Source organism: Gallinula chloropus (genome assembly GCF_964237585.1).
Source record: "Gallinula chloropus genome assembly, chromosome: 1".
NCBI lineage: Eukaryota > Metazoa > Chordata > Aves > Gruiformes > Rallidae > Gallinula > Gallinula chloropus.
In genome coordinates this window covers 45,345,605-45,358,294 of record NC_140085.1, presented here as the reverse complement: position 1 = coordinate 45,358,294, position 12,690 = coordinate 45,345,605, and positions in this window count along the sequence as shown.

The window sequence follows — 12,690 nt, the reverse complement described above, 5'->3', positions numbered from 1 at the left end:
CACAAGAACTCAGACTTGTGAGCTGGGAAAACCCTTCTACTCCCATGGCAGAGATACCTATAGGGTGCTCGTTTCAATGCTTCTCATAAGGCAGAGGTCATTGGATTAACACGATCAGATGAAGGAGAATTAGATTACACCTCTGTGAGGGGCAAATGGGTTTTAGGGCACATCTGAGCTGAATCAACAATCCCAGTAAGAAGGCTCTGGGAATTATAAACCTGTAGAGAGCTTTCAGATGTCAGCCTTAGAAGACAATTCTGGTGAGGGAAGCTATAAAAAACTCCCTGAAACTCAAATAAAACAGACTGACTCAATGCAAGGTGACTCAGTTACGGTAATGCTTGAGAAAGAATTTGAAGCTAGTAGTTTGAAGGCTGTTCCTGACCACATAGAGGTCCTCATCTTTAAAGGTCTTAAAGTACATATGTGGAACCACTACAGCTTGATCCTAGAAACAAATGTCAAGTGTTTTCCAGGTTTTAGCCAAATACCCAAGCCTTCCTAATTTATTTGTCCTCTTGCTCACATTATATTCTGAGCTAAGGCTAGGAATGATATGGACTCAAAATCAGTTCTACAGTACATGAGGATTCCTCCAAAACTAGACATTTTTAATTAGCTGCTTTGGTGTGTATGTGCAAAACTAATGAAGAAGGTATATAAAAAAAGGAGAATCATTCCCACTTTCTCTGTGGAAGTTGAATATTCTGTTTTCAGCTTGGTATGCAGAGTCTGTGGGAAATAAATGATATGTCAGTGCTTGAATGTGCCGAGAGAATGCTGATATATTGTGTGCTTCACTCTCAATTATCCATGGACTGTTTATCCAGGTTGTAGATTAACTATGTTGTGGATGCAAGACAATGGAGCTGGCTCTCTGCACAGCTGGTTGGTTTTGGCTTGGATTAACTCAGGTGCAGTTGAAGCACTTGATCAGCTTTTGTGTGATACAGACCCCACACCAATAACTCATGTAAACCTGATGGGGCTGCATGTGGGCTTGCTGTGGGTGTCCCTCTTATTCTTGTTACCTTCTGTGGAGTGCCAATTCTCACCTGTGTGGCTTGGGTCGCATTTGGTTTCTTAGCTGCTTGTTGGAGCTGATACTACAGGACCAAAGGCAGTTTTGCAAAACATTACAGCCTCAAATTTTGAGAGGGCTTGTCAGAGGGAACTCAGTACTGTGGCAGTGCACAGACCAAATGTGATGTGGTGCTGTGCATGAGTTTAGAAGCCTCCCCATGTCAGCAGCGCTGGAGAGTGGAGTACACAGGTGTGTACTCCACCTGGAGTACTAGGTGAATAGCCTGAGCAGGCCTGGTTCTCTGCAGAGTCATCAGGATGTCTCTTATTAACACTTTCCAGTTTGCAGGACCTGGGATGATCCCAGACCTTGCTTCTGTGACAGAAAGGCTTTACAGGCTTCACTGGTAACAGAGCTACAGAAAAAACAGTTTGTAGTTAATGCAAAACACTGGAGCCACCGTATGAACTAGCAAGAGCCATTTCAGCTTGTCTTGAGATCGAGTCTGCCCAGCTACCTCTCATTTTTCATTGCACTCTGTTGTTTTTCTGGTTGCATAAGTCAAATAAGCTTAAGTTTGCTCTATCAGCAAAACTGTCAATTATGTCTGTGTTTTAGTAACCCAGTCAGCTAAAATAAGCTTCTTACTTCACAGCCTTCTGTCCTCTCTTCAGCAGGGGAATACGGGACATATTTATTTCAGGGGTCATAGACTGCCCATTGGCACTGTATGTGAGGCATATACATAGCTGCATAGCTGCTATCACATCATGTGTGATGAGTATATTCTCTCTCTTTTCCCCTAGCAGGTGGCTGTTTCTGGCTGTCCATTTTCATGCCTACACAGTAGTCCTTTCTCCCTCATTTAAAATCAAAGACTCAGTGACAGTAGGGCTGAGACTTGAAGTTTATATCCTTTAGAATAGACCCTTTCTGCAGTGCTGTAGCAGGCTGGTGCCACAGCGTGCCATGAGCAGAGCTGCTGAGGTGAATACATGGAGTGTATCATTTAGAAGAAAGAATGAGACAGTGGCACATTTCTGTAGAGCTGTGCTTACAGTCAGAGAAATTGCAAAGATCCTTTTTGAAATGTTCAGTCAAACTAATTTGAGGAAAATTCCTTAGTAAAAGGTCCTAAGTAGGGGCTCAGGAAATCATCCCAAATTTGTTTCATATTTTGGGGAGTGAATGGGAGCTCCAGGCTTCCATTTTATAAACCAACATGTAGTTCCCAGGAATATTCCTTTCAGAAATACACTAGACTCCTACTAGCTTTTGAATAACTATCCAAGAGGGTAGCTCATTCTGGAAGCTAGCTCTTCCTCGTTGCTTCCCTTCTCTCACCTGGACCAAGCATGCCCACAAGAAAACTACAGAATCACAGAACAGGGGCTGGAGAGGGCCTCTTGGAGATTATCTTGTTTAATCCCCCTGCTAAAGAAGATTCACATAGAACAGGTTGCGCAGCACTGTGTCCAGGTGGGTCTTGAATATCTTCAGAGAAGGAGACCCCACAACCTTTTCCAGTGCTCTATCACCCTCAAAGTGAAGAAGTTGACCAAGTCCAGTCTGCCTGGATTTGGCCTTTTCAGAGGATTTTGATAGTAACCATCTGACTTCTTCTCAACTATCAGTCAAATATCTTCAATCCACAGATGGAAAATACTACTTTTGATTTTAGGGTCATTAAGTCAATTTATGTAACTGAAATGGCTGACAAGGAAAAAGGAATAAGAGATTAGTATGCCCACAGGTGAAACATTGCAACCACGATGATCTACTCCATGACAGAGAATGTGGGCCAAGGCATCACACATTGGTACTTAGACTGTTTAGCCTGAATCTCCTGAAAACCCATTGCTTGTTACAGATTCCCAAATGGAAGGAGAACTGACTGAAGTTTAGGACTCAGGCTTCCAGTCAAATTACTGTGTTTCTACAGCTTACTGTGATGAACTGAACTGTGGTAACTGTGTGAATGCAACTGAAGCTGTATGACTTCACTGACGCTTTCTCAGTGTAGGCTGACAGTCTCTGTGTGCCAGCTGAGCAGAAGTTGTTAGGCCACACAACTTGATCAGGAGTTACTTGATGTAATTATTACTAAGTTTTCAGTTGACATTATGGTTCAGAGTCCTCCCCTTTTTAAGTGAAAACATTGAATTGTTGCTTGGTAGACAACATCTCACATGAAGAGGGCAAGGCAAAAAGGACAGATTGTCTTCTCTGAGCTGGTATAAAGTTCCAGTCTGAGGAACTATTTGTGTGGCACAGATGCTTTCAGGACTGACTGTTTTTCATCAAAAACTGTTGGAGATTTGGAGAGTTATAAATAGCTCCTACTTCATTAGCCGAGACCTCAAAGACTTCAAGCACAGGTGCAGGGATTTCTACAGGGATGAGAGAGGAAAGATCACTCTCAGTGGAACTGCTGTGTCCTTGAGAGTGAAAAATCACAAGTCACTCTTTCTTGTTGCTGAATAGAATATAACACTTAAACTGACACAGACCACAGAGAGAGAATTAAAAGAGATCAGGTGTTGATTCTAGTAATGCTTCCTCAGATTATTCCCGATTTTGAAATTATTTGAATGGCAGCTACTGTTAAATTGATAACATGTTGTGAAAATGTGATTCTGGCTCCCATGAACAGTAAGAAAAATGGATTCATGGAAAGTATGTTATCTGATCAGAATGTTAATAATCTCCTTCCCTTGTACATTAGACCCGTAAACACTTAAAAAAAATTATCTCTGTCATGAACATCTGTTACCAGTCAAGCAAATGCTAACAACAGTAAGAAGCCTTTCTTTCATCCTGTGCAGAGGTTCATCATTACACATCTCCAAGTTCATAATGAAGGTCAGACTGGAAAGGTGAGAAAAATAAGAGTTCTGCAGCAAATAATCTGAAAAAAACCATCCCAAGATTATAGCTATGAGCTCTCCTCCTAAGTATCATCTGATCCATAGTTTGGAGAGATGTCATCTTTGTAGTACAAACAGGAAGAGATAGCACAGCAAGAAAACCATAACACTGTCTGAGTGATGGTTTTAATGAAGGACAATAACAAGAGTTCAGCTAATGGCAACAGAAGAGGAAAACAGTACAGCCAAGTAACTTCTTAGCCTTAAGAATTTGAATGTGATTTTTTCTGGCTGAACTAAAACTTTTTAACATCTACTGAAGCTTATCAATTTAATCAGAATGCAATACATGATTAAAAATAAAACAGTGATTGAAATGTTTAACAAGTGAAATGTCCTAATGCTATTACAGGGGGATTTGAAGACTGGGACCTATGTAAAAATAGGTTGAGATTCTTATAGTTCTAACCAGGCTGAGATTCTTACAGAAGATGTAGTTTAGCATTGTAATCATTTCACATTTTCACAGCTGTATCCAGATGACTTAAACACTAAAACAACAGCTGTTCTAATTTTTAAGTTTATACAGTTTTTTCTCTATTTGTGGTCAGAAAGCTAAGCAAAAGGAATTGGATTTACATGTTCATCTGGCAGGAGATAGAGTTATTTCTTAGAATTCTTCACATGGAGACTCTCAGCCTTAGACTTAGCATCAATAGAGCCTACTTCCCTGTACAGTCATGCTTTTGATATCTAGACATATCAGATAAAAAGCTGTGTAGAGATATCAAGAGAGCTCATAATTCTGGGAGTGAGGTTGGTAGACTGGATGTGTGAATTAAAATGAATCTTGAAGGTATGGTGTGAAACAACTAAATGGACTCAGCAGAACGGAAACCACACTGCAGTGATTAATAACAGGAATAGTAAATATTTCAGTTGAATGAGCTTAGTTTATGATGGTGGTACAATAAAGTTTGGTTTATGTGTTTCTTACCTGCATTATAGCTTTGTACTCCTTTAGGGTTCCTATCACAAGCATCAGAATACATCAACACAGTGGAAGACAAAGGGAAATGACCAACCTCTTTTCAGTGGTCTGTGGGGACAGGACAAGGGGCAATGGCCATAAGCTGGAGCACAGGAAGTTCCACACCAACATGCAGAAGAACTTTTTCACAGTGAGGGTGACAGAGCCCTGGGACAGGCTGCCCAGGGAGGTGGTGGAGTCTCCTTCTCTGGAGATATTCAAGAGCCGTCTGGACCGTGTGATCTGTCCTAGGGAACCTGCTTTGGCAGGGGGGTTGGACTTGATGATCTCTCGAGGTCCTTTCTAACCCCTACAATTCTGTGAATCTCTGTGAGTCTGTGAACACTGGAAATTCGCTAACTTAAAAGAATTGGAAAGCTGTAGTGCCAATTCTGTAAATGCCATTAGAATCCACTTAACACTAACTCATAGTTGTGTTAGAAACAAAAATGCAGAAAGGAATTTGAGGTTACATTCACTCAGGTGCTTTTGTATAGTTGCATAATATAATTCAATTCAAATTCTATGTAAAAACAGCTATGACTCATTTTGTCCCTCACTAGTCTTCTAGAAGTTAGCTGATCAACACATATGCACACACACACATATATATGTATATATATATATATATGCATACACACACACTGGCAAAAACAAGTCACTTTTTCTAGATCTGTTTATAGTTTTACTTCTAAGTGCTGCAGCAGCCTTATAAAATTCTATAAGAATTTAATAAAATTCTATAAGAATGTAAGAAATTCCTTTTACACTATAAGCTTGTCAGTCTAAAGCACCGTGACCACTATGGTACCCAGTACTCAAAGTAATGAAACTTACAGGATGACCTTTAGACTTTTCCACTTATTTTACTGCAAATAGTTTCTGTGTTACATCTTAGGTTCTTAGCATGCCCAACGTTAACAATTCAGAGCCCTCAGCTGATCAGCCAGACCTCCCAGTTTGTTTCCTTCCAATCACAGATTTCTTCCCATTTAGAGCAGAGATTTTTTTCGTTATCGCTCTGTAACTGCAGCATTTTGAAGCATTAACTGCTATACAACGGCTGTTATGACAGTCTTCAAGGTCATCTGGTACTGCATGGTAGCACGGTGCTTCTCTGTATTGCAGATGCTTACCAATTTTGAATCACTAATTAAGTTCATAGAAAAAGGGCCCTATGCTTTGCTTTTCTTGAACTGTTAGCCATTATGCCTTTCATTTTGCATTCTGAGCTACTGTCAGTAGTGAAAACTGAGAAGAGGCTACTTCATGTAGTTTTTAGAGAATCCAAGATTGTCATTGCTTTAATTGCTTAATAGCTTCTCTTATCTTCTTTCTATATTGGTTTTTTTTTTTTCCTCCTCCTTGAGTTTCTCATGTATATGGCTCAAAAAACCTGCTCTTTATTTTACTGTCTTCTGCCAGGTCTTATTTAGCTTCATTCTTACTTTACCCCTGTATTTCCTGTGTTTGAAACATAATTTTACCCTCATTCCCTTCCCTCTGTCAGTGCAATTCTGCATTTCTTGTGGACTGGGGACTCTTCCTTCTAATCTTTCCCATAGCACTTGCTGTCTTAGGTTATCCTGTTGCTTCCTCATCCTGGCATGCTTTTGCTTTTTTTCCTAAAGACTTGAAAAACTTCTGTGACTACCATGAGCTTTTAAGTGACTGGATGTATTATTAAACCAAGAGACTCACCTGATGGGACACTAGTGTCATTTGTCCCAACATGAAAGATAATCAGTTCATTCTGCTGGCTCTTATCAGAATTCTCTTTAACCTTACAGTCTCATCTAATTTATATTCTTACTAAATGTATCCTGACAAGCAACACATTTTCTACATTTTCAAATGACAAGCCTACAATTTCTTAGCCAGGACTCTTGGGTAATAAAAACCTGCCTCTTTTAAGAGTCTTCAGTCCTTTATTCCCTCCCTCCTGTCTGAGCATCATGTTTCCTCCTCAAAATTTTGAAAATAATTTATAATTCCCTTGGACTCTCAGTCCTGGGCCTTAATGAAAACAGATTTTCTTTTCTTCATTGCCATCTTGCTTTTTCTATTCATGTTCTCATTGTGTCTCAATCCCTTGTGTTCTGGTCTCATCTCTATTTATGCCTGTGGTCTTATACTACCCCCTTTATTTATGTCTCAGATTTGGCCCACGTGTGCTTGAATACCTGAAGTTGTTTGTGTTTTGGTGTTCTTCCCACAAATACTTAAACTCACACTTATATTCTGCATTGATCACTGCCTACTTTCAAGCACTCAGGTCTTCTCTGATGAGTTCTGTCAATTGGTACTTCATGCATTAACAGACTCAAAACATTTCCACTCAAGGACCATGTAGACCCTGAAACCTCTGCACCTGGTAATCCTGATTGTCTCAGCAAATCTTAAGATTCTACTGAAGGCTTAGCCACCATTGCTGTCTTTTCTTACAAGTTACCAGCTTTAAATAAATAGAGAAAATTCTTCTGGTTTAGCCTCCATGCTTCTGACTTCATGCATTTATAAGCTTTTGTCTGGGTCAATGCTGTCAGCTCACTGAGACTCCACAGTTAGCTATTTTTCAGCTGTGATCAGTCAAAAGCTGGAAGCTCTCTTAACACTATTAGCTGCAAAGCCTCAATCCTACTCATGAAAGAAAATTGTGATTTGAGAAGCTGGGAATATTCCAAAAAACCAGAACTGAGAGCTTCAAGCAAGTTACCTGAAAGGGACAAAAACTAGTGAGTGAATAAAAAGCAAAACATTCTGGAATGTTCTACTAACTCAAACACAACTTTTTTAAAACAGTGAAAGAGGGGCTCATTTGAGTATTAAACTTAAATATTTCATAATCTAATGAGACAATTTGAGTGTGTTGGACTATACTTTCTTTACCACAAGGTTTGTTTTTGTAAGGATTTTTTTTCTTTCCTTTAAGCTAGCAAATTTAAAGTTCCAGTTTTGAAACATTTTTTTTAACAGTAGTTTGATGGCTTTTTAGTTGAAGACAGAATCTTTGGTTTGATTGTAATGATTACTATTTGTCTTAAGTAAACAAACTTGCAATTACTTTTTTGTAAAGGAAAATTACTTTGCATACCAATGTCACCTACCCTATTGCCAAATTCCAGAGATCTTCTTGCCTTACTATTTTGTGGTAATGATAGTTACCAAAAGAGCACTGGGTATACTCCTGCAGAGCAATTACTTGGATCAGTTCCATTATTCTAATTCCATTTATGCCCCAATGCCTCAATCCCCTCCTTTATAATGTCCCCAGAATCTGTATCTCCTTTGGCAAAGGAAGAGGAAAGGAATCTCCATACACTTACTTCAGGTTTGATTCTTTTTTTTCCAGAGCAGAACTCCTTTTGGAGTTTTTAAGGGCTATCCCATCAACCTGTTTTCCTCTTGTATAGAAGGCCATTAACTGCCTTCAGTTTTAACCTTAAACATTGTATGTGGATGGATACACTTTCTTGAAACATCAGGGAATTTTTGGTTTTAATTCAAACTGAAAGTCAGGATAGAATACTTCCTTGTAACTTTCAGACCCCTCCTAAAATGTTCTGGTATATATGTTAAACTTTTTATCTTTAGCAAAACATAAAATTACCTAAAATTGTATTGCTAGCCCCCTCACCTCACCCTCCCCCACCAGTTTGCCTAACTCTAGTCCAGGCAGCTTGTTGACTTTTTGCCTGTAGGGATAGAAATGTTCCTTCATCCTTCTTTCCAAGAGTTATGGCTTCTACAACTCAAGACAAATAGAAACATAGGATTGTGAAATCCCTTAGAGGAGTGATATGACTGCAACAAATGCCAAGGAAGATGAAGAGCAAAACCAAATTCATGAACTGTGCCGTTGCTACAGACGCTTTCAGCTTGGTCTCAGGAAGGGATGGTAACATACAGTTTTGTCAGGAAAACTACTACAAGTATAGTAGGGTGTAGGCCAGATCCTCAACTGGGTTCAGCATGGGGTTCATTAACTGACATGCAACTACATGAGTTTATGCAACTGGAAGAATCAGTCTGTCATAGTCTCTTTCAAATAGTAGCTTAATAGCACCAGAGTGCCTTTCAGACAATTCCTATATACTATGTAAAAAAAGGACAGGAGGTATCAAAGCCATGACATCTGATTTATTTAATTAATTGCTCTTTTTTTTTTGTTTTGTTTTCCTTTTGTTCACATGTGGTAGAGTCTCAGCAGAACCAGTTAGGGGATTAGAGGATTAGTGTTATATGGCTATATGCAGGGCTCAACAAAAGATAAGAGGAATGGAAGGGCAGAATGACCAGCAGCTGCTATCAAGGCATGCCACAAAAAGATGCTGCAGGTTTTTATTTTCCTTTACATCTGAAGAGATGACCCGTTGTCCAAGCATGGCAGCTGCAGAGGGATGCAATCATTCATTTGGCTCTAAGCTCAAATGTTCATTCTTGGCTTACTGTGTTCCTGTACTATTCATATGCTGAAAATAGGCATATGGCTCAAAAATGGATTTTAGTAGGAATATAACATTCCTCCAGGTGTTCTACTGCTCCAAAGAAACCCAAGGAGTTTTGCAGAGCAAAACCATAGGAGAGTTGCAATGTGCATTGTTCCTTCAGCAGAACATCCATGAAACCATGTTCGGTCTGTACATCTGCCTTCAACTGAGGTGTAAGTCCTCTGTAATTACTAAGTACTACATAGGTACTGTCTTATCTCACTGATACCAGAAGGTGCAATTTCAGGTCGCATGATTATAGCTCACAAAGCAGGCCAGACTCAGTCTGCCACAAGTCAGAGGACTCACTGACATATAAAAATGGATCTGGCATTAGATATTCAAAGAAAGTATTAGGGAAAGAGCCAGAGAGAATCATATGCTCAGTATGCATGTCCTCCGTGATAGAGTGTGCATATTTCCTTCAGGTACTCTTATACACAAGCTGTAGATGCTCAGATTTTGGCTGCATAACTACTTGGAAATGTCCCATGCTGTTTGATAAGACCCAGATGGTAACCAGATGGCTACATGTGACTCTTTGGAAGTGCCGCTGCAGACGGGGACTAAAAAACTGAAGTATATCTACACACATCTCCCTGTCTTTCCCATAACTTTTATTAAAAGGGAGTGGAGATAAGCATACTATATCCCCACTGTTAAATAATAGCAGATGTTGGGGGTAGAGAGGTGGGGGTGGGGGGAAAGGGGAGGATGTGGTGGGGGCATGTTTCAGAGCATTTTCTCATTTCAGGAAAAACAAAAACACTCTGACCCAGAGTCTAGATTTTTCAATGATGACTCGTTTACTTACTTGATCAATCCTACATTGCCAAACTGGGGGCAGTTTTAAAATCCATAAATATTACACCATGAAAAATCCATAAACATTACACTATGAAAAATCCATAAACATTACACTATCTTCAGGAATACAGCAAACCCTGCTTCAACTGCTCTCTAAGAGCTCTTCCTTCGACCAGCTGAGCAACCATCCATTTCTTAAGGGGAAAGGCACGCTCTCACGTGCACTAACCACCAAACAGATGACATGCAGGCAAACAACATACAGGCAATTCCTCTTTTGGAAATCTTGGCTTTGACACCAACGAGTAGCTCTGGAGAGAACTTCTGTGTAAAACCTCATTGCAACTACAGAAACTAACAGAACTCTCTCTCTTGCTGTTTGTTAGTAAGATCTCTTCCCAAAACAGAGCTGCAGGAGCTGTACCATTTGCTCTGCAGTACTTTTCCAGACGCTATACTGTTTACGGTAAGAACGAGGACTTACAGGACGGTGGTGATTCACTCCATCACGGTATTTTCCAGACACGTTCAAAGGCAAGGTGATGATTCAACTGCTTCTTCCAGTCACGTATCAGGAACTTGTAGTAGAGTTTGAGCCAGGTTTTTTTTTTTTTTTTCATTTTACAAAAACATGGGCTGCTGATACTCTTCTCTACGTCACCATACTCTAAACAGAACAGATAAGCCACTTATTATACAGAAGGGCTAGAAGATGATTTAGCATAAGCTGTAATACCAGACGTCTTTCTCCCTCTGGAGTTTGCAGCCAATGAAAATATGCTGCTGTGAAGTTTCAGAGATACAAATGAGGCCTGGACTATTTAAGTGTTGTTAGTCCGATATTGCTACAATGCCATGATAGGTCAACACATCCCCGTTTCTACTTGTGTTGAAATAAAGTTTTTACAGGAATTTCTTTTGGGAAGTTTTTCATAAGATTTTTTTTGGCTCCAGATGGGTTGTATCTTCTCATTCTGTTAATATTTCCTAATACTGATCAGTGATTTACTCTAAACTTTATGTTTTACCTTATTTTAGAGCCTATTGTGCAATCATAACAAATATTTCAACATATCTGAGTTGAATGGTAAAAACTTCTTGGCATCAAACTCTATTTACGCCACAAGTCATAAGTGAAATAATTTTCATCTCTATAGGTAAAAGATACATTCTGTTGGTTTGTAGTTAAGTACATTAGATATTTTTTAGGGACATAAAATGATGAGGTAATGGATGTGCATCAATAGGGAAGTACACACGTTTATATGCATGAAGGAGATGCAAGACAGAGAGGCAAAAGAATAGAAGGGAGAAATTTGTGGTGGGGAACAAATTTAAATTCAGCAAAGTATCGCCACTCAGAATATGAACCAAGATATTCTTTTTAAATATCATAGCTGTCATTTTGAAGGGAGAAACAGCCCATCACAATCACATTCACTGCAGCTTAAAGATTTGGTAGGAGATCACCAGGATCTGGTTGAATGTTAATATTTTTCCTGATTTGGTATTTTGAAACTGTGCATTGTGTTAATGAATTTCTGTCAAAAGGTTCATTACTTAATCATTAGTCTATTTTTAAGAAGGCATGTTTTAATGATTTTTGCCCCTTCTTGAATATTTGCTCTCTGGATGTATCTCACTGATGACCATTATGAATTCTAATTTTGATGCGGTTTAAACCATTCAGTCTTAACTAAGAATGCGATAAAATCAGGAATCGGGAATGTCCAATGTAGCTCTGGGAAGTCCCTTCTGAAGCCTTTCTTTTCTGTTTTCATACTGCCATCTTGAGTATAAGTATCAAAACTACACTTAATTACACAGTCTTGCAATCATGCCTTTGCCTTCCTTCATCGAGACATTATCTTGCATGCTTGAAAGTGGGTTTTAAATACTGCCAACAATATTTAAACAAAGTAAAAAAAGTGGCTGCACTTTATACACTGGGATGTAAATAAGCACGGGTGAACTAGGTCATCTGTAATGACTGTTCAATACCCCCACGTCATGTTGAACAAACAGTAGCCTGTACCAGACAATAAGGTGCTTTTTCTTGCCTTGCCATACACATTGGTTAAAACAAATACCTCCATTTTCAGCAAACCACAGGAAATATCTGAAGTGAGGATTCTTAGTTTGTTGTCCTTTCCAGCATGAAGACATTTTTGTAGGTCCCTGAATTCCGGGAACATGATGAGGGTACTAGTTTGTAAGCACTGAACATTTATTTCCCTGTATTTACACATTCTCACATTTTACATAAGAGTCTGTTCTGCTCTTTTTTCTGACTCTGTCTTCAAGAATTCAGGATTGGTCCCTCAACACCTTCCATTTCCAAAGCTGGCTAGTGATTTAGAGACTGTCATGACCTGATTCTCAGAAAGTTCTGAGCCACTTGCTCTCCCATCAGGCTTCTTTAAGGGTGGTCACAGGCTGTTGGCTGAGATGCTGTGTCTTAATGAATAA